General features: G+C 47.4%; 1 protein-coding gene across 38 annotated transcripts in view; it reads left to right on the top strand.

Annotated features, from left to right (window-relative positions):
- Positions 1 to 24,930, top strand: part of Nfasc (neurofascin) — a 177,159-nt gene that overhangs the window by 27,025 nt on the left and 125,204 nt on the right. For 2 of the 38 annotated variants that reach the window (XM_030254562.1, XM_030254551.1), the window contains exon 1: positions 7,501 to 7,725. The exons of 33 other annotated variants lie outside the window; for them this stretch is intronic. The gene's annotated coding sequence lies outside the window, so the exon portion shown is untranslated. Of the gene's footprint in view, positions 1 to 7,390; positions 7,726 to 24,930 lie in introns of those variants that run through there. 3 more of the 38 variants (XM_011248020.3, NM_001160318.1, XM_011248023.1) reach the window with 3 other exon arrangements.

Raw genomic sequence — 24,930 nt, 5'->3', positions numbered from 1 at the left:
AGGTGGTAACTTGGTGAGTTAAGTTTTGAATGTTTTAAATAAGATGTTTCCTACTGTAGCCTGGACTGTCAGGGATGCCCTTTTAAAATGAAGCATTTTAGCCAGCTTTAGAAGGTTCTGGTAAAGTAGCTTTGGGCAATGTACCTAGGCCAGGGATGTTTGGCTGGGTGGGTCTCCTCCTTGTTCAAAACTTGAAGCTAGCAGAGATGGAGAGAGGTCCAGGGAGTAGCCCAGGGGGAATGTGATGGCTAAAGAGGCGTTATCAGATTCTTAGGAAATTTCAGAGGCATCAGAGGCTGGTGATGCTGTCCTCATTTGCAACCAGGACTGAAAGTAGACAAGGTCAGGGGAATTTCAGAGCCAAGTATAGGCACCCTTGCCACTCATCACCACAGTAACTCACTCCAAGGGTTCAAGAACACTGCCCCCAGGGAAGCAGCTCCTCTGAAAACGCTTTCCCAGCCGCCGCTTCTTTGGGGTCACATACTTGGGGCTTGACGGCAAACCGGGAGCAGGGTGCTGCAGCTTTTTTTTTCTTTTTTTAATTTTTGAAATTGTAGACATACAGACATTTAAGTGATTTTAGTCATTTCAGGTTTATAATAAAGACAGCAGCATGTTCTAGATCCAGAGCACTGGGCAGCAGTTACTACTGTCAACTTCCAAAGTAATCCAGATAGAAACCTGTGCTGTGTACCTGTGCTATGTCCCTGTGCCATGTACCCGTACCATATACCTGTGCCATGTACCTGTGCTATGTACCTGTGCCGTGTACCTGGGCTATGTACCTGTGCCGTGTACCTGTGCTATGTCCCTGTGCCATGCACCTGTGCTATGCACCTATGCCATGCACCTTTACCATATACCCGTGCCATGTACCTGTGCATGTACCTGTACCATGTTCCTGTGCATGTACCTGTGCTATGCACCTGTGCCATGCACCTGTGCTATGCACCTGTGCCATGCCCCTGTGCTATCTACTTGTGCTGCCCTCAAGCAGCAACTGCCTGCTCCCTGCCCTGCAGGCCCTTCTTAGCTCTGCTCTAAATCCCATCACCACGAGTTTAGTTATTCTGGCTCATCCAGAGCTATGAAATAATACCAGCTTTGTCCCTTCGTGTTTGGGTCATTGCAGTTGGCATGCATAATTCTTTTAGAAAATTTTTTTTAAGTTGTGAGCTGCTGTGTGGGTGCTGGGAATCGATCCTGGGACCATTGGAAGAGTAAGCAGTGCTCTTAACCCCTGAGCCATTTCTTCAGTCCCAGCATAATGTTTTTAGGGTTCATTCACATTATAGCATGCATTTGAACTTCATTCTTTCTTCATTTATTCACGGTGATGGGGAGCAAACCCACATAGACAAGCACTGCACCATCTGAGCCACACGCCCAGCCTCTTTATTCTTTTTTATGACTGAGTAATAATCTGTCATATAGATGTATAGTGTTGTATTTTCCTCTTGTTCTTGAGGACAGTGGGGTAGGTCTCACCTTTTGCTGTTATGAATAATACGGAAGTGAACATTCATGTATAGATATCCGGTCCCCGTTTTCTCTTCTTTTGGACTCTTCATCTAGAGGTGAAGGTGCTTCTCTGCATAGTTTGCCAAAGGACGACTTCCTGCGGCACCTGCGTCATTTTGTGCTTTCACAGGGATGCAGGAGAGCCCTGGTCTCCTTACACCTTTGCCAACACTATGATTCTCTACTGATTATAGCTCTGCTCATAGGCGCAAGGTGGTGTGTCCCTCTGTGGTTTTATTCCCCATTTCTCTAATAACAATCTTCTGACATCTTTTTTCTTTCATGGTTGAGTTTTATGGGCTCTTCATATATTCTGGGCAGTAAACTCTTATAGACACACAGTTTGAAAATATTTTCCTCTATTCTGTAGGTTTTCTTTTCACTCTTTGGTAATATTTTATAAATGCAGAGATGCTTTGATGAACCCCGTTTATCCCAGCCCTTCCCTTTCACTGCTTCTGCGTCACATCAAAGAATCTGTTTTCACACTCAAGGACGACATGAGAGCTCTATTTTATTTTATCGTGAGGGTATTGGTTCTAGCACTAATATCCGGGTCACTGATTCATTTCGACTTAGTTTTTGTTTATAACTGAAGCACATACTGAAGGGCTCAACTTTATTTTTATTTGTTTTTAATTTTCACATGACAATGTGGCTGTCCTGGTGTCATTTGTTGGTGACATTCTTCCTCTCTCATCCAGTGGTAGACTGAGGCTCTTATTACATACATTGTTCATAACCGCATACGTTGATCTGTGGACTCTCTGTCCAGTTCCTTTCTTCTGTCTCTGTCTAGCGCACTGATTTCCTCACCATGGCTGAGAGTGTGAAGTAGGAATCTCTGACTTTGCTCTGTTTCAGGGTTGTCTTGGCTACTTGAACTTCCTATGGGTTTTTAGTTTTCATTAGTGTCCCTTTGTGGACGCACGTACTGCTTTCTACTGGATGGAGGCAGAGCTTCCAGGCCTTGGGATATGGGTGCCTTGGCTTAGTGCACACTACCATGCCAGTTTCTAATCTGTGCCACTCTTCTCCCAGCAGTGCCATGACAGACCTGTCCACTGGGCCACACTGGTGCCAGTGCTTAGCTGATCAGCTCTTCCAAGAGCCTCAGCTCTCAGAGTCCAACACTGCTGCCCACTTCATGGGTGGCATGAGTATCATAGCCTTCCTCCCAGCAGGCCCTAGAGAGGGCTCCCTGCTCCTTTTCTGTCGCTGGCTATCTGGGTTTGCTCTGGACACTGGAGATCTGGCTGTCATGGAGACCAAACTCTGGCTTAGTTCATTCAGGAGAACTTTGATCTTACAGAATGTGTTTGGTGAGGCAGCCATGTTGGTGGCAGGAGTCAGAAATGCATGCTAGTGTGGATGGGACCATACGAGCCATGTCAAGCCCTTGAGAGAGGTCAGTTCTTAGGTAGCCATATTTATTGAGAATAAAGAAGCTGCACTCTTCTCATGAAGAACCTGAGTCCAGAGCAGCATCACACCAGGGCTGGTGACTCTCTGGCTTTCACGTGTCACCACCAGCTCTCCCAGCTTGAGACAGTACTACTCTTTCCTTCTCCAGCTTGTTGATGTCATAGGTCAGTAAATGTTTCCTGCATGCCTCTTTACAAGACATCAGATGAGGTGCCTGAGAAACTGTAAAGATAGGGTGGGCTTCCTGGTGGTAAGTTACCATGGGATGCTGTTCTCATTGCAATGAAAATAGAATGGAGCCTGTTCTTAGGGAGGACTTACACAACCTGCTTTGGAAACCAGGGGTGAGCTGCTCACCTCCAGCTGAAGGGCTGGACAGACTTCATAGAGGAGGGAACGTGGCACTAGAGCCTTTAGGATGGGCTTAGTCAGGGCTTGCCAGGAAGAGATGAAGTAAGAGACACGTGATCAGAAAAGGCCAAGGTAGGCAGGTGGCCTTCCTTTGCATGTGGAAGAAAGCAAGTGTATCAGATCACTGTATGTTGATAGTGAGACCACTCACTGTGCACCTGGAGCAAGTGGTCTGTATTCTGCAGATTGGGCCACCCAGTACTGTTCTTTTATCAGCAGAAGAACATTCTAGTAGTAAGAAGGGGACCATGGACCTTTGATTCCTTCCTTTCCTAACTTCTGCCTCTACAGACACCATGAACACACACATGCACACATACCGTGCACACACAAACACACACCACGTACATGTGGAGACAGAGCTACTATGTACATACAGATCAAGGTAGATGTGCATACCACAAGCACCCATGCAAGACTCTATTTTAAAACAAAAGTTTATCTAGTGTATCTCACTGGACATACACATATACACCACCATCCCTAACAATGGCCTATAAACCCAGCTGCAAGCACATGTACAGAGATGCCTGTATACAACTGAGACTGACTTGTACCCATGTATACTGAGCCATACTAAGATACAAACTTACAACAAGACAGACAGATATCCTAGAACAGATATGCCCACACACCAGAAAGGTACACTGCGACACTTTAATAAACACACTGGGCCACACTTTCATATACTCACTGGAGCACTCAAGCATACACACAGAGACCAAAACCCTTCCCCAGAGTCACACAGGCTGTACCTCCCACAGACTCACAACTGCACACCTTCACACTGGCACAACCACAATCCGATCCAGAGAGCCACACCTGAGCAGAGACAGGGACAGGCCCATGAGGTCCTGACTTGACCACCACTGCTCTTAGAGACTTGCATTAGTCAGACATTCACGTGACTGTGACCAAATACTTTAGAGAAACAGCTTAAGAGAGGGATTGTTTGTTTGGCCCATGGTTCCGGAGATTTCCATCCAGTATGGAATGGAGATGCGGCAAGGCAGAACAGCTCACACCATGGCAGCCAGGAAGCAAAGACAATGTCTGGGAGCTTTCCCCCTTTCTCTTTGATTCCATACAGGTCCACAGACTGCGGTCTGGTTCAGGGTGGGTCTTCTGCTTAGCTGGTCCTCTCTGTAAACACCCTCACACACATTCCCAGTGGGGTGTTCTTTAACCTCCTTTTCTCGGTCCTCTCAAGTAGACAGTCACGTTAGCACATTTACCTCATTAACTTCAGTGCCTGACTTCTCCACAGCTGCTGCCAACCTGTGGACTCTTTCTTGGTTTCAGCCCTGGACTCAGGGGTGGTTGTAGCCCACCACCCTTCTGTGTCAGGCTTTCTACAGCCCTGAGGGAACCACCCAACCTCCGCTTAAGCTCTTCAGACAGAATCTATCATGACCGCAAGTTCTTTGTTCTAAAAGCATTTGATTTCTAAACTGAACCAGAAATGTACCCAGAGGTCAGCTGTTAGCTTACAGGCAAGGATGGAGAGAAAGCTTCTGGCTTGCTCAGCCTACTCCTGTCCCCTCTGCCTGGCAGTGTTGGGTCACAAAGGCCAGCGATCCTTTAAGTCATGGCATCGCAGATCTATCCCAATGTGAAAAAAGACAAAAGGTTGGACTTGAAACATGAGGTCACCTGGAGGGGGAGGGGCTATGGCCAGAAGGCGAGTGATCCTGAGGGTGGAAAGCTGGGCACGCATAACTCAGCTGCCTGGCCATGGTTCCATGAGTACCCCTCCAGGCCCGCCAGCTGTCACTGCAGCCATTCTGCATTGGCACGCCTGCTGTCCTCTGGGAATGTGACCCACATTCAGGTGGGCTGGCAGCTCTCTTCTCTGCCCACATTCCTCTCCACTCCTGTTCTCCCCACCCCTGTTTCCATTCTGGTCTGGGAAAGGAGCCGTACCTCCAGGAGGCTTTGAGAAATGGCTGGTGGGCTGCCTGGAAAAAAGCCAGGAGAATGGCAAAATATGGCATATGGAGCTGAACTCCTGCAGCTGGGAAGTAGAGAGGCAGAAGTGCAGCAGCTGCCTTCTGGTCTCCCTATGCCCCAGTCACCAGGACGTTCAACTGAATGCCCACCCAGTGTCCTCAGAAGCTAATCTTCCCCTGTCTGTTCCTCTTTCACATGGACTAACTCTGGGCTGGGCATCAGTTCCTCCCCTTCACTTGTCTGAGAGGGGTTGCTTTTGCTGGGGATAGACTCAGCCACCCACCCCACCCCCACCCCTGCTCTATCTCAGCTCTAATCCTAAGCCAACACCCCTACACCACATCTTTTCTCCAACTCCTGGTTCCCCACAAATGTCACTAGCCATGTTTGTTGTAGGCTGGAGAAGTGTCTCATCACCAGCCCTGGAGAAAAGCAGGGCTTGAGGCAATATGTGGGCTTAGAGAAGCCGAAGGCAAAAAGCTGTTGAGTCTATGATTCCGAGTGTGGTGGACAGACAGGCCACCTCAGATGAATATGTCCCAAATAATGGCCATCGTCGAAGCTGAGGCCACTATCTTCAATGTGCTCTCACTGTCATACTCCTGTGAACAAAGGTCATTTATGTCCACCACAAAAAATTTAGAAAATATAAACATAAAGGAGAAAATGCACATTTTCTATAATTTTACTTTCAGTGACAATCGTTCTATTTTCCACTTTATTAAGATATTATCCTATGTTATTATTTTATCATTGTGTTTCATTGCTTATGATGAAAGTTTAATCTTTTAAAATATTTGCCATATATGTCAGGCACTGTCATTTACTGAATCCATGCACTTTAACATGTAAATATGGAAGTGAAGGCCTAGAGTACCTTGCCCGAAGTAAGATAGTCTGTAAAAGACAGAGCCAGATTTTGAACCCAGGTCCTTTGGTTTTATTATTTATAATTTCTATTTTCTGTTAAATTGTGGATACACTGTATTGTTTATCATTTTCCCCTAGCAGTAGCTAATCTTTTATTGCCTCTTTTTTTTGTTTTTGTCATTTTTTGCCTTTATGGAAATATCCTCTTGTGTATATGGGTTTCATATATATGGGTCCAACTAATACTCAGAAAAAAGTCTGTCTTTATGAACATGCGTGGACTTTTTCTTGCTGTCATTACTTAAATAATATGCTAGAGCAACGATTTACACATTGTTTAAAACGTACCAGAAACTATACACAGTGAGGGGAGTGTCCATTTAACATCCACTTCCAGAAATTAACTTTATTGAACAGAGGGCATAAACATTTTATTATATTTGTTTTGTTTTGTTTTGTTTTTTTGAGACAGGGTTTCTCTGTATAGCCCTGGCTGTCCTGGAACTCACTTTGTAGACCAGGCTGGTCTCGAACTCAAAAATCCACCTGCCTCTGCCTCCCGAGTGCTGGGATTAAAGGCGTGCACCACCACACCCAGCTAGGACATAAACATTTTTAAGACCTTTAGGTGTTCTAGACTTTCCGCTCTCCAGAGGAGGGTTTGGAGAAACCATGTTCCACCCCTGCTTGCCCATCAGAGGGAAAAACAGGGTGGTGGCCAATTGGAAGTTGGTTCCTGAAGGGACCACTGTAGGGACTGGAGGTGTTTGGTCAGCAGAAGTGTCATGGAGTGTTGAATGGAAGAAAGAAGTCTGCCCCCAGACACAGAAGTGGGCCAGTGGGCGGAGGCTGTGGAGAGCCTTGTCTGCCCTGGATAGAACAGGATTGGTGTTGGATAACCCTGGCATGGGCTCACGTGGGACATGCATATAGGGCAGAGCTGGCTCTAAGGCTGCCACATAGCACTCCCACTCCACACACAACATTACGTCTTTGAGTTATAATGGGGGTCTTCTCCCCGCTGTCCCCACCTTAGGGAGCCTGGTCCAGGCTGGTACCTCTCCCCATCTATCCCCTCAGTCTGAAGAGCACAGCCTGGCTTGTGTCACAGGCAACACAGTTCCTCCATTATGCATGGAGGGGGGCGGGGGACACTGCGGTGAGTGAGTGAGCCAGGCTGAGGGAGGGGACGAGCCATTATTAATAAACAAGTTATTGTGTGGTGTTCCATTTACAGAACTCTCACAGGACGTGGTGGGCTTGAGATAATAAAGCCCTGTTTATGTGACACAGGGCTGGAAGTGACAAGTGGGAGCTGGCGGGGAGCAGGGGCACTCGGGAATGACTTCGGTTCCTCCTCTGGTAGGGCTGCTGTCTTCGCTGTTTAGAACGGCAGCGCTCAGGGGAGAGGATCGAGCTGGGATTTTACTCAGGCTTCGTTTTGCTTACTCGGATGGCCTAGGGCCTAAGAAAGGTCAGCTTTCAGCATCCACGTGTCCCTAAGGAAGGCACCCACCAGTGCAGACTCTGGACAAGCCAGGAGAGGTAGGTGGTAAGCTCTCTTTTGAGCGTGACCTCCTGCCCACCCCTCCCCGATTCCGCTCTGACCTTCTGAGGCTCCCTGGAGGTATGTGCTGGGGCAGCCTAGCTCAGAGGTGGTTTGGTCAGAATTAGCAGCCAGGCTAGAAGGCAGAGAGTGACAGTGAGGGTCTTGTATTCTTAACGGGCTAAAATTTTAGGAGAAACAGGGCAAAGGACAAGTATCCAAAGCTCTGATGAGAGCGGGCAGGGGCATCCTGCTCTGTGAATGAGGGATGTTTAGGAAAGAGAGATGCTGACGGGCTGTCAGGAGACTGAATCATGGGTGCACATTAAATCACAAGGACAGTCAGTGCTCACTCAGTCAGTGTTCACTCAGAGCTAGTCTTCTCCTGGGCGAGCATCCCCGCTGTTCTCCACCCTTTGCCCTGGGCATCCAGACTCCAAGCTGCCTCTTCTTCCAGCCGAGGCTCTGGCTCAGTGTTGGTGCCTCTGGATGTCAGGGCAGAGATGATGGGGAGAGGCGGGAAGAGTCTTTGTCCATTGGCTTCTTGGGAAGAGGACATGGGCGGGTTCTGAGAAACCCTAGCTCCTGTCAGTTCTGAATGGGAATAGGGAGCCTGGTCAATGGGGAATCTGGTCAGGTCTGAGTCACTTGGCTCTGTTGGAATCTCATGGCCCCCACTGGGTCCTTGTTGTTTGGGGCAGCTCTTTCCTGGCACACCTCAGAGGTAGAAAACACCCTTCCAGGAAGTCTCTGTGTAAGAGGAGACATGCCAGTGGGAGGGAGGGAGAAGACTGCCCTCGGGCTCCTTGAGGCAAAAGTTTGGACACAATGACTTTAAAGTTGTTTGGATTGAAGAGTCAGTGATATATATATATCTTAGAAATACAACATTAGGTCCAGAAGGAACAGATCCCAGGTACTGAAGGAATATCGCGTTGCTTGCTGAACCTTGAGGTCAGTCTTTAAAGGCAGCCCAGTCCTCCCTCAAGGGCAGTGTCAGGAGATGGGAATGTCTAGCATGCCCCCTTACCATAGAGCACAAAAAAGAGCATGCCAGGAGCTTCTGTGGGGCCCAAGGAGGAGACACCAAACACAATCACAGTTGTCCCGGCCCCCATCGTCCAATGCAGCATCCCCTGGTCCTGGGAGCAGGCTGTTTCTGTGATGTGCATCCCAGGCCACCTGCTTTTCTGCCTACAGAGGATGTGGCTTGTCTTGTCAATCAACCATAGGCTGCCTGGAGGACACCTGGCTTGGAGGAATGACCCAATGACCTCTGACACGCCTTTAGGGGGGCAAGAGTGGAAACTATTGGCTCTGTCACATGCTTGTCAGTTGTTAGGAGCAGTTACTGGAAGGATTAGGAAGCAAACAAGGTCTTCTCATAGAGGCCAAAGTAGACCAAGTTGTTGGTCACAGTTCTTTCTCTGAGGTCAAGGCTCATGGTACACTGGAAGGAACCAGCAAGTTGGTCTTGCCCCAGGTTGGTAACACAGTCATGACTGTAGCTTCTGCTCACTGAGGTCTTACCCAGTGTCAGGCCCTTCCCTGAGCACTGGATGCCAACAGGGCCAAGTGACTCAGACACAGCCCTCCCAACAACTTTTACTATCCTTGTGTTTTATAAAAAGATAGGAGAAACCAGAGGTATGTTTGGTGGCAGTGTGGTAAGGTGTGGGGGAAGGGAGTGCCTCTGTGAGCCCATGCTGAGGCATCCCTTTCCTCTGAGGGGCCAGCCATGCGGATGGGACAGGACAGTATAATATAGAGTTTATTCAGGGCATGGGGAGGGGAGTTGAGAGAGTAGAGACAGAGACAGAGTCAGAGACAGACAGACAGACAGACAGACAGACAGACAGACTCAGAAGAGGAGTAGAGGGGCTGGCCATGAGCACATGGGGAGAGAGGAGGTAAGGGGAATGGGGAGAGAGGGGGAAGAGGGTAAGTAGGGAGCAAAGAGAAGAGATCAAGGGCGGGACAAGCAGCCCCTTTTATAGTGAGTCAGGTACAACTGGCTGTTGCCAGGTAACTGTGGGGCAGAGCCTAGACTAAATGCCAGCAGTCCCGACCTTAGAATCAAGGAAACTGAGGAGAGAGAAGTTAGCATGCCGTCTAATGTCACAACCGGTAGCAGGGCCCAAGAACATATGTTCTCGAAGTGCTTATCCTGAGTCCTCAGGGGTTGATGACTGAGAGGATTATTCTGATAAAGAATATGGTCTGACTCAAAAGAAATACCTCATGCCAGTGAGGGACCATGTGAGTGTTTTTCCTTAGAGAACTTGGAGAGCCCTGCTTCTTAAGTAGAGTCCTGGAGGCTGGACCTTGGACTGATGTCCACCCAGCACTCTTCCTTCTGAGGACTGCGGCAGTTGTCTTCTGTACGTTAGAGCAGCCGCCATTTCCATAGATGAGATGCTAGACTGTGGATCGGCAAGCATAGGCCACTCTAAGAACCATGCTGGGATGGTGGATTCTAGGGAGAGGCCAAGGTTGCTTGAGAATTCCCCAGAGAGGAAGAAACATCCCCAAGGAGCTGGGCTTGATGGAGCTTTCTTTACACCCTTCAGTAGGGTGAGTGTATTACCTAGAAAGAAGCCTGAGGCATCTGTCCCACTCCGGTCTCAAGATTCCTACTGCAAAGTCCAGGCTGTGCTTTGCTTCTGCAAGGAGGATCCATAATCCTATGCATGTGCCAGAGGAAAGACCTGCAGAGAGACTTGTGAGAAGTCCGGGTGTGTCTGGGGCACCTCCCTCTTCTCTGCCATACAGTCTGTGGTAAGGCAGCCACTCTGAGGAGAATGCCTTCCTTCTGAGGAGCTGTGAGGGGAAGGACAGCCAGCATCCTGGGAGTCAGGAAGCATCGTGGTCAGTTCCTGCCTGCTTCCTATTCAGTTCCACCTTACGTCTCTTCACCTGTCAGGTGTGCTATTAATAATGCCTGCCTCAGACTTGGCCGGAACTGATATGCTGGAAACCAGGAACACAGGAGGAGGGAGGAGACCCCCCCCCCCCGTCCGTGTGCGTGTGGTCACTGTGTGATTTTTCCCAGCCCCAAGCCATTTTGTACTACAGTACCAGCCCCATGTAGATGAGCCCAGCTAAGTCTGATTCAGGTTACTAACTCCGCGCCGCCGCCCCCTCCCCGCCCCCCGCCCCCGGTTCCTGCTGCATCCTGTAGTTCTAGGAGCCAGCGCTGGGCCACATACTCACTGCTAGCTACTTCTAGCCAGACTGTCTTTGGTCTTGTTTGGGGTCTCTGGAGGTGAGAGCTCTCTTGCCTTTGGTGCCAGTTTCTTACTTCCTGTGTCTTTCTCACAGCTCAGCAATATCCCCACTGCCTGGGGACCTGGCTTTATTCCACACCCTCTTTGTGCTACAGCGGGCTCCCTGGGGCCCTGCCTCCAGTTCTTGCATCTGCAGCAGTCATCCTGGATCCTCCACCCCGCTCTCCACCCCCTGGCTCCTGTCCTGATTACACCTGCTCCGCCTCCTGCCCTCCTCAGCCTGTACCCTCTTCCCTCCCTGTCTTCCGCAGCCTCCCACCGGGTTTGAACCTCACCTCTGTGTATACTTCCCAGAGACTCAAGCATGTTTTGCATTTCTAAAGGGAGCTTCTCTCTCAACTTTAACTTTTTTTTTGAGGACCCACATCTTCATGTTGACATGAACATGCTGACCTGGTATATTTCCAGTGTGAGCACGGTGTCCCTCACTCTGGTAAAGGAAACTTCCATTGCTATATTCTTTCCACCTGTATTCTCAAGGAGTCCGGTAGCCTGGTGAGGTAGAGACCACAAGCCTTATTTTATAGATGGGGAGTCAGGCCGAGTAAGTGACTTGTTGACAGCCACACAGGGGCCAGGTGGCAGAGCGAAGGCTTACACATGGGTCTTTGTGTTTACCTTAGAGCCACTGGGCCTCTAGAAGGTGCGTGGTTACAGAGGACTGATAGCAGCACACCAAAGCTCCTGTTATATAGGAGCTGGTTTTCTGAGTGAGCAAACTCAAGCTTGGCATGGTCCTGTCTCCAGACTACCCACCTCTCCCCACCCCACACCCAGAATAGCCTGAAGAGAAGGGTTGGAGGGAAGGGTGTAGCTTTTCAGGGTCCCTTGAAGTCTTCAGGTTAGACCAGGATAGAGAGGAAAGGCGTCTAGGCTCTCAGAAACCACAAGATGACTGGGGGAGGGGAAAGAACAGAGAAGGCAATCTGGACGTGGCTGAGCAATACAGTATTGGCAATTCAGGAGCTTCTTATTTATTTATTCATTTTATTAAATGCTTTTATTTATTTACATTCTAAATGTTGCCCCCCTCCCCAGTCCCCCCACCCTGAGTTCTTCACTCCATCCTCTCCCCCTTTGCTTCTGAGAGGGTGTTGCCCTATCCACCCACCTCAGATGTTTCTTTTCTTTTTTCTTTTTTTTCGAGACAGGGTTTCTCTGTATAGCTCTGGCTGTCTTGGAACTCACTTTGTAGACCAGGCTGGCCTCGAACTCAGAAATCCGCCTGCCTCTGCCTCCCGAGTGCTGGGATCAAAGGTGTGCGCCAAAAACAGGCTGGGAGGGAGCATTCAGCCAAATGCTTGCAGATCATCCAAGAGGCCACAGGGCCAGAGACTTGTGCAATCCCGAGTGACTGTCAGCCTTGGCCTCCAGCAGGTTCTGAGTGCTAGCTCAACGCTCTACACAGCCTTCAGCTCCCCTGCTGTGTCTTCCATGGGGAAGCCAGCAGTGACTGCTCCGAGGCTTCACTAATCACAGGCCAGTTGCAATTTTGTTCTCTGTAGTTGGCTGTGCTTGTAGTGTTGGAGCGTCACAGATGCTAAATGTTAATTCTACCTCTGAGCTATATATACCCTTCTCTTGACTTCACATCAACATAGTCAGGTATAATATACACTCAGGAAAATGTGCATTTCTTAAGGGCACAGTAGGTTAGTTTTGACAAGAATGTGCAACACATACACACACATTTCAAGTGCCCTCTCTCCCATGGAAGATGGAGTCTCTAGTTCCATCATCCCATGTGCAGTCTGTCCTCCTTCCCACAGCCCCTGGTCCTAGGTGACCTCTGATGGCCATGTGCCACTGAAGATTTGGCTTTTGGATAAATGGACTCAGTGTCCAATATATAAGTTGGATTCTTTGTGTTACTTCTTCTTGCCTTTAGGGAGAGACTTTACCCTCCAGGTTAAAAAAAAAAGCATCTGTACACAATTCCAGGATAAGTGAGTACAGCAAGGTGAGCTTATTGAGTAATTAGACAGAGATTCCAGTAAGAAAAGGTCAATGCACAGTCAGGGACATGGGTGTGGGCTTCTTGAGAGAGGGCTCTTGGGTGTTTTCATGGTGTATGTGGTGTGTGTGTGTGTGTGTGTGTGTGTGTGTGTGTGTGTGTGTGTGTGTGATTCCATGGCCTCCAAAGTTACATTAATATTTAAAGGATATAACTTACAACACGGTTTAAACATCAAAGTTTGAAATTAGAATAGTTCTAAAAGTAAGTAAAAATGTACATGAACTGCTAGGCCCATTTTTCTTTAGTGATTTCCTTTCATGAATGACATTGCAAGGTGGTTTTTATGAGATGCATTGCTTAGGTGTATGGATGATGGAGAAGTGTAAACTGAAGGCCGAAGACACTCTGGTCTTCACTAGGCATGGTCTGTTATTCTTAATACCCTCGAGATATCTCTTGGATAGTCTATCTGTCTCTAAGTAGTCCTGGTTTCAGTTATGTTGAAATTCTGGCTGCTCAGCCAGATCCCACAGTAAGGTGGTCCTTCCTCTTCCCGTGTCTTTTTCATTTCCCTGCCTCTCTATGCTGCCTCACTCCCAATGCAAAAGCATTCTCATTAGACATTAACTCTCCATTTTCCTTCCTTCTGTCCCCTGATAGATAAGTGCCATGCCGCCTCTGCCTCTGCAAGTTTAACTATATCAGGAACTCAGATAGATGCAGCCATTCATCATTTGTCTTTTTGTGTTTGGCTTATTTTGTTACAGAAATAATATTCCTTTCCAGTGAGAAATCACTCTTGTACACTTACAGATTCATAAAGGAAAAGGCTCTGATAGCACATGTGGGTCCAGGTCTGGCTCATGCTCAAATGGGAGCTGGCCTTAAATAGAAGATTTCAATAACTTGTATACAACTTAGGCTTATGAATTTTACGTATTCTGTTATCCTGAAATCTCTGTTAGGTCACAGCCTGAAGCTAGACTTTGAACAGTTTAAACAGATCAGGAGACCCCAAGTCTGGCCATTTGGCTAGATGAGAGACTTATATAGCAAAGATATTGTCAGGATTATTTCTTAAGTATACAAGTATTGTTCTTTTTGAATAACTATTACCCAGGTTATCATGGGTATCTGGCAAAATTATGTTTTCCTTAAGAAGACAAATGGGACCTCATAAAATTGCAAAGCTTCTGTAAGGCAAAAGACACCGTCAATAAGACAAAAAAGCCCCCAACAGATTGGGAAAGGATCTTTACCTATCCTAAATCTGATAGGGGACTAATATCCAATATATATAAAGAACTCAAGAAGCTGGACTCCAGAAAATCAAATAACCCCATTAAAAATGGGGCTCAGAGCTAAACAAAGAATTCTCACCTGAGGAATACTGAATGGCTGAGAAGCACCTGAAAAAATGTTCAGCATCCTTAATCATCAGGGAAATGCAAATCAAAACAACCCTGACATTCCACCTCACAACACAGTCAGAATGGCTAAAATCAAAAATTCAGGTGACAGCAGAGACTGGCGAGGATGTGGAGAAAGAGGAACAGTCCTCCATTGTTGGTGGGATTGCAAGCTTGTACAACCACTCTGGAAATCAGTCTGGCGGTTCCTCAGAAAATTGGACATAGTACTACCGGAGGATCCCGCAATACCTCTCCTGGGCATATATCCAGAAGATGTCCCAACAGGTAAGGAGGACACATGCTCCACTATGTTCTTAGCAGCCTTATTTATAATAGCCAGAAGCTGGAAAGAACCCAGATGCCCCTCAACAGAGGAATGGATACAGAAAATGTGGTATAATTACCACAATGGAGTACTACTCAGCTATTAAAAAGAATGAATTTATGAAATTCCTAGGCAAATGGATGGACCTGGAGGGCATCATCCTGAGTGAGGTAACCCAATCACAAAGGAACTTGCACAATATGTACTCATTGATAAGTGGATATTAGCCCAGAAACTTAGGATACACAAGATATAAGATACAATTTGCCAAATGCATGAAACTCTAGAAGAATGAAGACCAAAGTGTGGACACTGTGCCCCTTCCTAGAAATGGGAACAAAACACCCATGGAAGGAGTTGCAGAGACAAAATTTGGAGCTGTGACGAAAGGATGGACCATCTAGTGATTGCCATATCCAGGGATCCATCCCATAATCAGCCTCCAAACGCTGACACCATTGCATACACTAGCAAGATTTTGCTGTAAGGACCCAGATATAGCTGTCTCTTGTGAGACTATGCTGGGGCCTAGCAAACACAGAAGTGGATGCTCACAGTCAACTATTGGATGGGTCACACGGCCCCCAATGGAGGAGCTAGAGAAAGTACCCAAGGAGCTAAAGGGTTCTGCAACCCTATAGGTGGAACAACAATATGAACTAACCAGTACCCCCCAGAGTTCGTGTCTCTAGCTGTATATATATGTATCATCAGTTGGCCATCAGTGGAAAGAGAGGCCCATTGGTCTTGCAAACTTTATATGCCTCAGTACAGGGAACACCAGGGCCAAGAAGTGGAAGTGGGGGGTGGGGGGGGAGAGAGGAGAGTGGGCGAGGAGGGCATGGGGGACTTTTGGGTTAGCATTGGAAATGTAAATGAAGAAAATACCTAGTTTAAAAAAAGAATGTTAAAAAAAACCAGCAAATAAATAAATAAAAATTTTAAAAAAAGAAGAAAATTGGGGGTCTGTCTTAGTTAGGGTTTTACTGCTGTGAATAGACACCATGACCAAGGCAACTCTTATAAAGACAACATTTAATTATGGCTGACTTACAGGTTCAGAGGTTTAGTCCATTATCATCAAGGCAGGAAGCATGGCAGTGTACAGGCAGGCCTGCTGCTGGAGGAGCCAAGAGTTCTACATCTTGTTCCGAAGGCAGACAGGAGCAGACTGACTCCCATGTGGTTAGGAGGAGAGTCTCATTGCCCATCCCCACAGTGACACGCTTCCACCAACAAGGCCACACCTCTTAATAGTGCTACTCCCTGGGCCAAGCATTTTCAAACCACCATAGGGCCTTTATGACTAGCCAGGACTTAACAGTGGCTGTACCCTTGTGCTGCACACTTAAGCTTCCTATTAAAAATATGTTCTCTGAGGATGGGCCTAATGGCTGGTCAGTCCTGATGAACAAATATTAACATCCTAGCATCACTTAGTTTTGCTTATCTTTAACAGGCTTGATTAGCATACCACTTAACTTTGGGGTGTTCGAAGGCCCTCTCCCTGAGCTAAATTCTACTTGGTGTGATTTAATGTCTCCTAAGCAATCCTATTAGTAAATCCTGTATAATACCAGTTCTGTTGCTTTGTGTTTGTACCACTTCCCACGGTATTCATCACGTTTTAGCAAGGGTCAGAATTTTCTTCCTTATGGCTGCTAACATTATTAAACTCTGTGTGTTCTTTCTGCTCTGATGACCCCCCCTAAGAGAAGCAACTCAAGGAAGGATGTCTTAGCTCACATTTTTAGAGGTATCAGTTCATCACATCAGGCAAGGTGTGGTGGGCCAGAGCCATCAAGAACACTGCAGTAGCCAGGAAATGGGGGTATGACAGGGAGAGAAATAGGTGGCAGTACAATCTTCAGAGGCACACTCCAGTGACAAGCTTTCTCCAGCTCCCTAAATGATGCTTCCATCTGGGGACAAAACACCCTCCATGCGTGCCTGTTGGGGGACATTAAATATCAGAGCAATGTACATATCACTTTTGGTCTTCCATCTATTAGTAGGCAGACATCTGAGTTGCTTCTGCCTTCTGGCGCTCTTGTGAACATTGGTGTACACCTATTTGTTCATGTCATTGCAACCTCCAATGTTCAGCATCCTCCTGGCAACTCTTGTTTGTCTTGTGGATACTCAAGGGCCTTGAGCGCTTGCATTCATGGCCCCTGGCCTGCTCCATGCCTCTAGTCCGTGCCTCCAGCAAGCAGATAGTCTGTTGTAGGTCTATCAGCCTTGATGGATAGTAGGGACTCAGGTCTTAGTCAATGGAGTTTTGTGAGTCTTTCTCTAAAAGCTCCCTTCTCAGGATATCTTGGCCACCAGCTAACTTGTGGTTTGTGATTCCAAGGAGCCTCTTGCAACAGAGTATCATTATTTCATCAGGAAAACAAATGAATGTCATCAAGCACCCACTGTGTTCATTCAAGGTGTCACCGTGGTGCCACAAACGCCATCTTTCACATGACAGCCCTGTGAGGTAGGATGAGGATCTGGGGAGAGTCTCAGCTCCAGCTCACACAGGCTGACATTGTTCCTCCACAAACCTAAGAAACTTCTGGGACTTCCAAGCAAGTGAGCTAGGGAAACGTCCTGGGCTTCTCCTCTCTAATAGAAACCTAGACCTGAAGTTCCCTCTATCATTTGAAAGAGAAATGTGTGGGGCTTCCTTGCCCTAATTCTTGCAAAGTATAGAATTATAATTAAGAGTTTGTTTTGTTTTTACAACGTATAAAAAATAGGGAGAGCAGCTTAATGAAGCCTCATGTGCCCACCGCCTAGTGCCAGCAGTGATCTCTGCCTGGCCCATCTCCTTTCATCTCTGATTCTCCTCTTTGATCTGGGGTCCCAATTCAGGGGGTAGCAGTTGGTGTTTTCTGGATGAGGACAGGAAAATGGACAAAGCTGGGTATCCTGGAGCAAAATCCTCCCCAGCTGGCAGTGTTAATTGCCCGAGGCCAGAGTCACTGCATCCGTCCTCTGGTTCTTGACCACTGTCCAGGAGGCTAGGGAGGGGGCGCGTCTGAGAGGCCAGCCAGCCCTGCTGGGGTGGCTTGTAGAGAGATTTCCTTCTTTAGAGCATTGTCTTCCTGTTGATAGATTTTTATTGGAGAATCTTTTGAGTGGAAAGAGGTCAAGTGAGGATAACCTTCACCATAAGGTACCACAGGGGAGATGCTGGTGTTAGGGTAAAAAATGGTTGGACCAGCGGGAAGCAACCACAGACCCTTTTCAGCTACATGCAGTAAAAATCTGCTTGTTTGTTTGTGAGTTAGGGCCTTCCTGTGTCACCCACACTGGTTTCAGATGTGAGATCTTCAGCTTCCTAAGCAATACTTAGGGAGAGGATGGGAGAGAAAAAGATGGAGACCAAAACCTAAAGTGGGTCAAAAGAAGGGAATCCAATTGGGCTTACTGGTTTTCTCTGTGTCTTACTTCAGGTTTCTATTGCTGAACCGTCAGAAGCCCAAACCATGGGCTTCCCCCACTGACCAGAGAAATTATGTCTCCTCGCTGAATAAAGTGACTTCTCACTGAATAAGCTAACTCAAGAGCAGCAGCCCTTTTGCCCTCCCTCCTGGGGCTGTAGCTCACAAATGCTGGTTGCTATGGATACAGGCAACTGAGGCTCTCTTGGGGCTATGGCTGCATGGTGGTAGTGGAAGCAAGGCAAGCTGTTTATGGCAGCTATTACAGGCCTGGTGTTGGTGCTTTCCCAAGATGGTACCCCTTCACAGAGGCAGGGGATTAGCTTTGTCTGCACACCACCTCAGCCCCCGGGACCCATGAGGGTGTGTCCCTGAGTTCAGCCACACTGTGCAGAGCCACTGGACAGAGGGAGGAGGGCACAGCCCAGTTAGGGAGGCCACTCTGCCTTTCTAGTTCTGGAGGCTGACAAAGCTAAATGAGACAATGCTCTCTGAAGTGTGTCCCTGGATGGATAGCAACACAAGCTAGCTCTCTGTGAGTGGGACCCTGTCCTGGAAGCCAAGGGGAAGATATCAAAAGGTAGAGAAGGTATAGACCATGTCATCCGGGGCCTTCCTGTCCAGTGCAATAACCAGGGTCACTGGAATACAGCACACAGGAAATTAGGCAACCATCGGTGGAGAGACAGACGGCTTCTTTGTATGTGACAAAGATTCTTCTCTTGATGGATATGGCTGCTCATGGCTGTGATCCCAGCACTCCAGGAGATGGAGACAGAAGGTTCAATAACACAAGACCATCCTAGGCCACATAGCAGGATTAGACCCAATCACAACCTCCCTCTCCATCCCTCAAAAGATTCTTTTTGACCAGACCTTAGTCAGGTTCCTGGGCTTCTTCCCAGACCTAGCTGTGTACTTCTTGCAAAAAAATCCAGTTTTAGCTTGGGTTCTGCTGAGTCACTGGGCAAGACCCTTCCATTTCAGGACCTGAGCACCCTGACTTAGTATCTGACCAGGGTCCTCAACCTCCATGGATTAAGTGATGTCTGATCTCCCTGGTCTGTGTGGCAAGAATCTCCTTAGGCCAGTTTAGTTTAACCTTTCTCTTAGTTTCCATGCACAGCCCCACCCACCCTCTGCCCATGCTCCTTAAGGAATCAGGTCCAGTCTCTCCCCTACTGCAGGATTCTGTTGCAGTGGTCTCTTCCCACTTCAGTGGTCTTGAGTAAGCCTAATCTCCTTTGATTTAACAAGTGTCCTGGAATAATTCTTCCCGCTACTGCAAACCCCAGGGACCTCCCTTCGTGCCTCAGGGGGATGACCAGACTCACCCCCATGGCCATCTGACCTGGCCCACCCCACTCATGCGCCACATTCTGCACACCACACCGGTCTTTGGGTTGATACCAGCCCAGGAGTTTTTCTTTGCTACTCTGCCTGGAGCCATTTTCCCATTACCGCTCAGTTTATGCCTTCTCTTTATCAGGTCTCTGTCTGGTTATCATTTCTGACCCCTCCATGGAAAGCCAGCACTTCCTTCCTCCCCGACCCCACTTCTCTTCCACCTTTATATTTCTGTTATCTGTACTTGCATTATTTACATATCTGATGTTTTATTGGTTATCCTGCCCATTCAAAAGGTGAGTTCCCGAGTTCTAAGATAATGTCTTGCTTACCCCTGGAACTTCATTGCCAAGGGCCTTGCTTGGCCCATGTGAGCTACTCGATAAATAATAAATGAGTGAAAAACTGTACCTCAGGGCATGCTATTGAATGTCGGGAGAATGTTTGCAATATGTTATTCTATTGTCTTCCCCATAATAAAGGCAACACTTCTCATTTGGAATCCTAATCTGCAATTGAAAGACATTTTTCATGAAAGTAGACTTAGGTTTAAGATAATGTCTCACATTGCCCTGATGGTGGAGAAGGGGACCCCCTATGTGCTCACAGGAGCTGATGAAAGCCTTGTTCCATCAGTGGGTATCAGTCCAGGTTAGAAACTGGCACACACAGGACTTCACATAGGATGCACACTGGAGATGGCTAGCAGAGACTTTTCTGGAAAGCAGATTTTGAGTGAATTTTAGTATCAGACAGAAAATGTACAGTTTATTCAAATGTTTGAGAAGCCACATGGACAAGCGCTTGTGGGCACTGGGGAGTAGATCTGTGTGGACCAGATGGAGTCTGAGCTTAGACAGGCCAAAGTAAAGATGTGGAGGGCTCCAAAAGCCTGCATTTGAATGACAGGCTTTACGGGGCTGGGACCTCACTGGAGCCGTGACCCATGAACTCTGCTTTCTGACCCCTTCCTGGTCACTTATGTCCCTTTGAAGTTATGTTAGCATGATGGCCCCCTTGGGGAGCACCGATCCTCCTCCCATAGCTGTACAGCTGGGGTGTGGGGCATCTGTGTACACAAGAGTCAGCTGGCAGGTGGAGGGCGACCCAGCCCTCAGGAGGATGAGCCTCAGCTCGGCAGCTTGCCATCCTTTGTTTAGTGGGGAACCTGTCAGGCCAGAGGTCAGTGTTTTCCCTGGAAGATGTCAGAGCTTGACACGGCTGGCACGGGTAGGGGGTAAGGTCAGGTTTCCAAGGAGCTGACTGGGATAAGGTCCTATCTCCATCAATTCCCCGCTGTGTAGAGTCTGGCCAGCGTAGGCAGCGTGTGTGCGTCTGGCATTGCTGCTTCTGCAACCTGGTTACAGGGCTGTAGATGTGAGCAGCTAAGAGGCCTATCAGAAGCCAGATGGGACCTCATTCTAAGGATGAGGTATCTCAAGTCCAGCTACCTGAAGAGCTAGGAACAGAACCTGCTGTCCTCACGTCTAGCTCCTTAAGGGGCCAGAAGAGCTGGGCAGAAGTGAGGAAGGACAGCAGTACCCCAGCATCTCAGAATCCTGTTGTGCTTCCCAGAAAGCAGTAAGCTTGGTTTGGGTAGCAGAGTGACATCCGTTCTTCTACAGAGTGGCATTGATGTGGCTCCCTTGCCATGTCGCCCCCAGGTGCTTTCAGGGGTGGTAGATGGCACTGAACCCGGTCAGCACTGTGCTCTAAGAACATTGAGCCAGAGGGTGACAGCCAGGTGTAGAATAGCCTGGGATGGATATACAGCTGGCCTGCGAATGAAGAAGGCCTGTGTCACTCAAGGCTCTACCTGCTGTACCTGACACCCACTCTCCAGGCCCAGTGATCTAGTTGGTAGCTCTTAAAATCACGTATACATTTGTAAACTTTTGGCCTTGTTTGCTTGTTTGTTTTGAGATACTCTTTCTTTGAGGTCCAGGCTGGCTTAGAACTAACTCACCTGTCTTCCTGCTTCATCCTCAGACATTTTGAAGTGACAGGCATACATTACCTTGTTAGCTACGCATGCGTAATGAATCCTATCCTTCTCCCCTCTCCCTCTGAAGATTTTGTAGAGAGGGGAGCAAGAAGGTGCTGGGGGGCAGAGAAGGCACTGTGCTAGCCCTTAGTTGTGGGAGCCAGGTAGTGAGTGTTCGGGGTTTGCACTTGAACTCCTCGCCTTGACTTCAAACAGGCTCTTTGACCTTTGTGAACCATGGTTTGAAAGGAACGTTAGTCAGTTAACCGAGTTGTCACACTGAGTAGAGGACTCACCTCTGTGCCGAGCACACAGTAGGTGTACATGACAGTATGGGCTTTGTCCTCTTCATCAGCACAGTGGTTAAATGTCGATCTTGTGTCCACCACTATGGAGAGAGTCAGATTCCAGTCCTTGATTTCCCAGGATCATTCTATGACATAGGAAAAAGAGGACAGTGCTCAATTTACTGTGGGAAGTTGGTGTTGGAGTCACCTGTAAGGATGTTGGGGGAGGTGACTTTAAAGGTCTATAGAACAGTGATGGAGGGATTATAAGAGCAGCTTTATATAGTGTCTAATGAAAATCTTCCCAATGGTAACTGAGAAACAAACAGGAAGCCCTCGAGCCAGGGCCAAGCAGAAGCTCTGGAACCTTCTCTCTCCCTTCTCCCCACGGGCACCATCCACTGGGCACCTCCTTCCCAAGGACCAGAAAATCTGTATGGCTTGGTGGATAAAGAACCCTCCCCCTCTCTGCGCTCACTGGATTACGTGGGCAGCTAGAAATAGTTCTCAGCCCACCAAAGGAGAAAGAATTGACCAAAGCTGTTGCCAAAATATTTAGTAAATTCAAAAGAGCCTTGTTTACAAAGAAAGTGGCTGGGCTGCAAGCTTCATCTTCTGATTTGACATCACAGCCTGATGGGCATGGCCTTTGTCTGGTAAGGTCCCCCCTTCCCAGGTCCACAGGCAATTGGCCTGGGCAGGATTGTTTTTGTTTTTGTTTTTCAACTTTTTATTGCATGGTCATGAGCTTGCTTTTATTTATTTATTTATCTATCTATCTATCTATCTATCTATCTATCTATCTATCTATCTATCTATTTATCTGACCTCTTGGTTCTCAGAATGACATATATTTGAATAACTGCCTAGGCCATAAGCTTTGGATTGTTCTCTAATTTATATAGTCCATTTGTTCCAGCCTATGGCTGCCACATGGCTAGTCACCTCTTCTTAGTTTCTTGCTACTGTCTCCTCTGAGCCCAGGGCAAATAACTCCCGTTCTTGACTCTTTCTTAGAATTTTATCTGTCTCTACCGGATGTCCCACCTCCTGTTTCCTGGCTCACCTAATAGGCCATTAGATTTTTATTGACAGGTGATGCTTCCACACACTACAGGAGATTCTCTCCACATTATTGATTCCTTGTGAGTTTCATATCATGCACCCCACTCATCTCCCAGTCATCTCTGACTCCCCTCATACCCACCCTTCACCCTTGCAACCGCCCCCACCAAAATAAAACACAAATAAACAAACAACAACAAAATAAACAAAGCATAAAAAACATCATGGAAGCTGTGGTGTGTCACCGTGTGTCCCACAGTCTATCCCTCTGTCCATACAACTTCACTTGCAAATGTTCATTGCAAGGAGCCATTGGTCTGGTTTGGGGTCTCTGACTTCTGTGACACCATCAAAATTGGATCCTCATCTGGACTCTTCCAAGCCATCCAGTTGCTCTGGGCAGAATTTTCAAGGAAGTAAATTTCTTGTTCCTCTTGTGTGGTTAGACTAAGATGAACTCCTAAACTCCCCTTGCGTCCTTTGTAAGGTGGGCATTACCTTTGACTATCTTCAGGGAGTGTCCTTGAGGGGCAATTTGGTGTTTAGAAGCCACTAGTCAAGTCAGCCTCGTACTAAGCAGATTGAAGAGACTTTTAGTTCCAAACAAATGAGGCTGAGTTTTGCTCAGCTTCAAAACTGACTCAGAAATAGGTTGTAAATACAATTTCATAATGTTTTGAGCAATGGTCACAGAGTTAGAGCAGCAGGTGGCAGGCCAATAGCTTTGAAGGACAGCAGTCATTTGGGTATATTATTTATGATTTTTACATTATTTACTACTTTATACTTAGAGCTGATTTTAAAAAGGGAACTATTATCTTTATTTTTATTAATCTGGTAATGTGTTTGCTTAGTGTGTCTGTACTCTCTATTTTCCCAAAGTTTGTTTACCCGGCTCATTAGTTATAATAGCTTACTAAATCTCTTATTTCCATGGTCTTCAAACAGAGTGCAGCTGATTAAACCCAGATTGCTGTGCCCACACAGAGCTTCTGACTCCAAGTTACAGTGAGATGTGCTGATTGGCATTTTAATAATCTCCCAGGTGCTACTGCAAGATCCTGCTTTAGATCCCTTGGCCTACCTAGAAGGGCCTTAGGCCATCTAGTTCAGCCCCCAGAACAATCCAAGAAACTGAGACCCAGGGGAAAAAATGACTCTCTTGGTATCACATAATTGGTTAGTAGTACAGCTGGGAGCCCAGGCAGTCTCTACGCTGATTCTAGGCACTTCTGAGGCTATTTCTTGGTTGGGGACTAGTTTACAGGATAACTGGTTGTTACAACCTTGTGGGATGTTTTTGGTTTCAGACACCCTGGCCTCTTATTATCTCCTATGGTACAGCTATGCCAGGATCTTTACTTCATCAGGACAAAGCCTGTGTTGATTTTTCTAAAATTATAATGTCATACACAATATAACACTTCCCAAACTTTGAGGCATGTGGCTGTGGTTGGAAACACATTCAGTGTCATTATAGAGCCATTACCATCCAGCCTTTACGAGTTCTGTTTATTTGATTGGTTTTTCTTTTAAATGGTGTCTTGCTATGTGGCCTGTGATGACTGGAAACTCCCAGTCTACATGCCCCAGGCTCTAGAGCCTTCTCATCTTCCCAAACCCTACCTGCCATACCCTACCTCCTGATCCTTCCCCCTTGGCGGCTTCTGTTCTGGTTCCTTGGTCGATGAATGTGAGCACTGTAGGAAGCTCATGAAAGTGGGGCCTGCAGTTCTTTCCCCGAGTGGTTTAATAGCCAACCTTGGATGTTTACCCAGTTGAGGCGAGCATCAGCTTGCAAATGTCTAGCATACTCCTCGGCATGAATGTGTTGTCTTGCCCTTACCTATCGTTGCTCAGTGGACATCTGGGTTGTTTCCACTTTTTCAGTGCTCACAGAAAGTATTCTGTGGGGATGAGGAGATGGCTCAGCTGGTGAAACAGTTGGCAATTGAGTGTGAGATTAGAGCTCAGGTCCTCAAAACCCATATAAATGCTGGTGGCTGTGGTGATCAGCCCTTGGAAGCTGGAGGTGGGAATCCCCAGGGCAAGCTGGCCAGCCAGATTAGTCCTATAAGTAAGCTCTGGGTTCAGAGACCCCCCTGC

Source organism: Mus musculus, chromosome 1 (genome assembly GCF_000001635.26).
Source record: "Mus musculus strain C57BL/6J chromosome 1, GRCm38.p6 C57BL/6J".
In the NCBI taxonomy this organism is placed as follows: Eukaryota; Metazoa; Chordata; class Mammalia; order Rodentia; family Muridae; genus Mus; species Mus musculus.
This window is presented reverse-complemented; position numbering and strand designations above follow the sequence as displayed.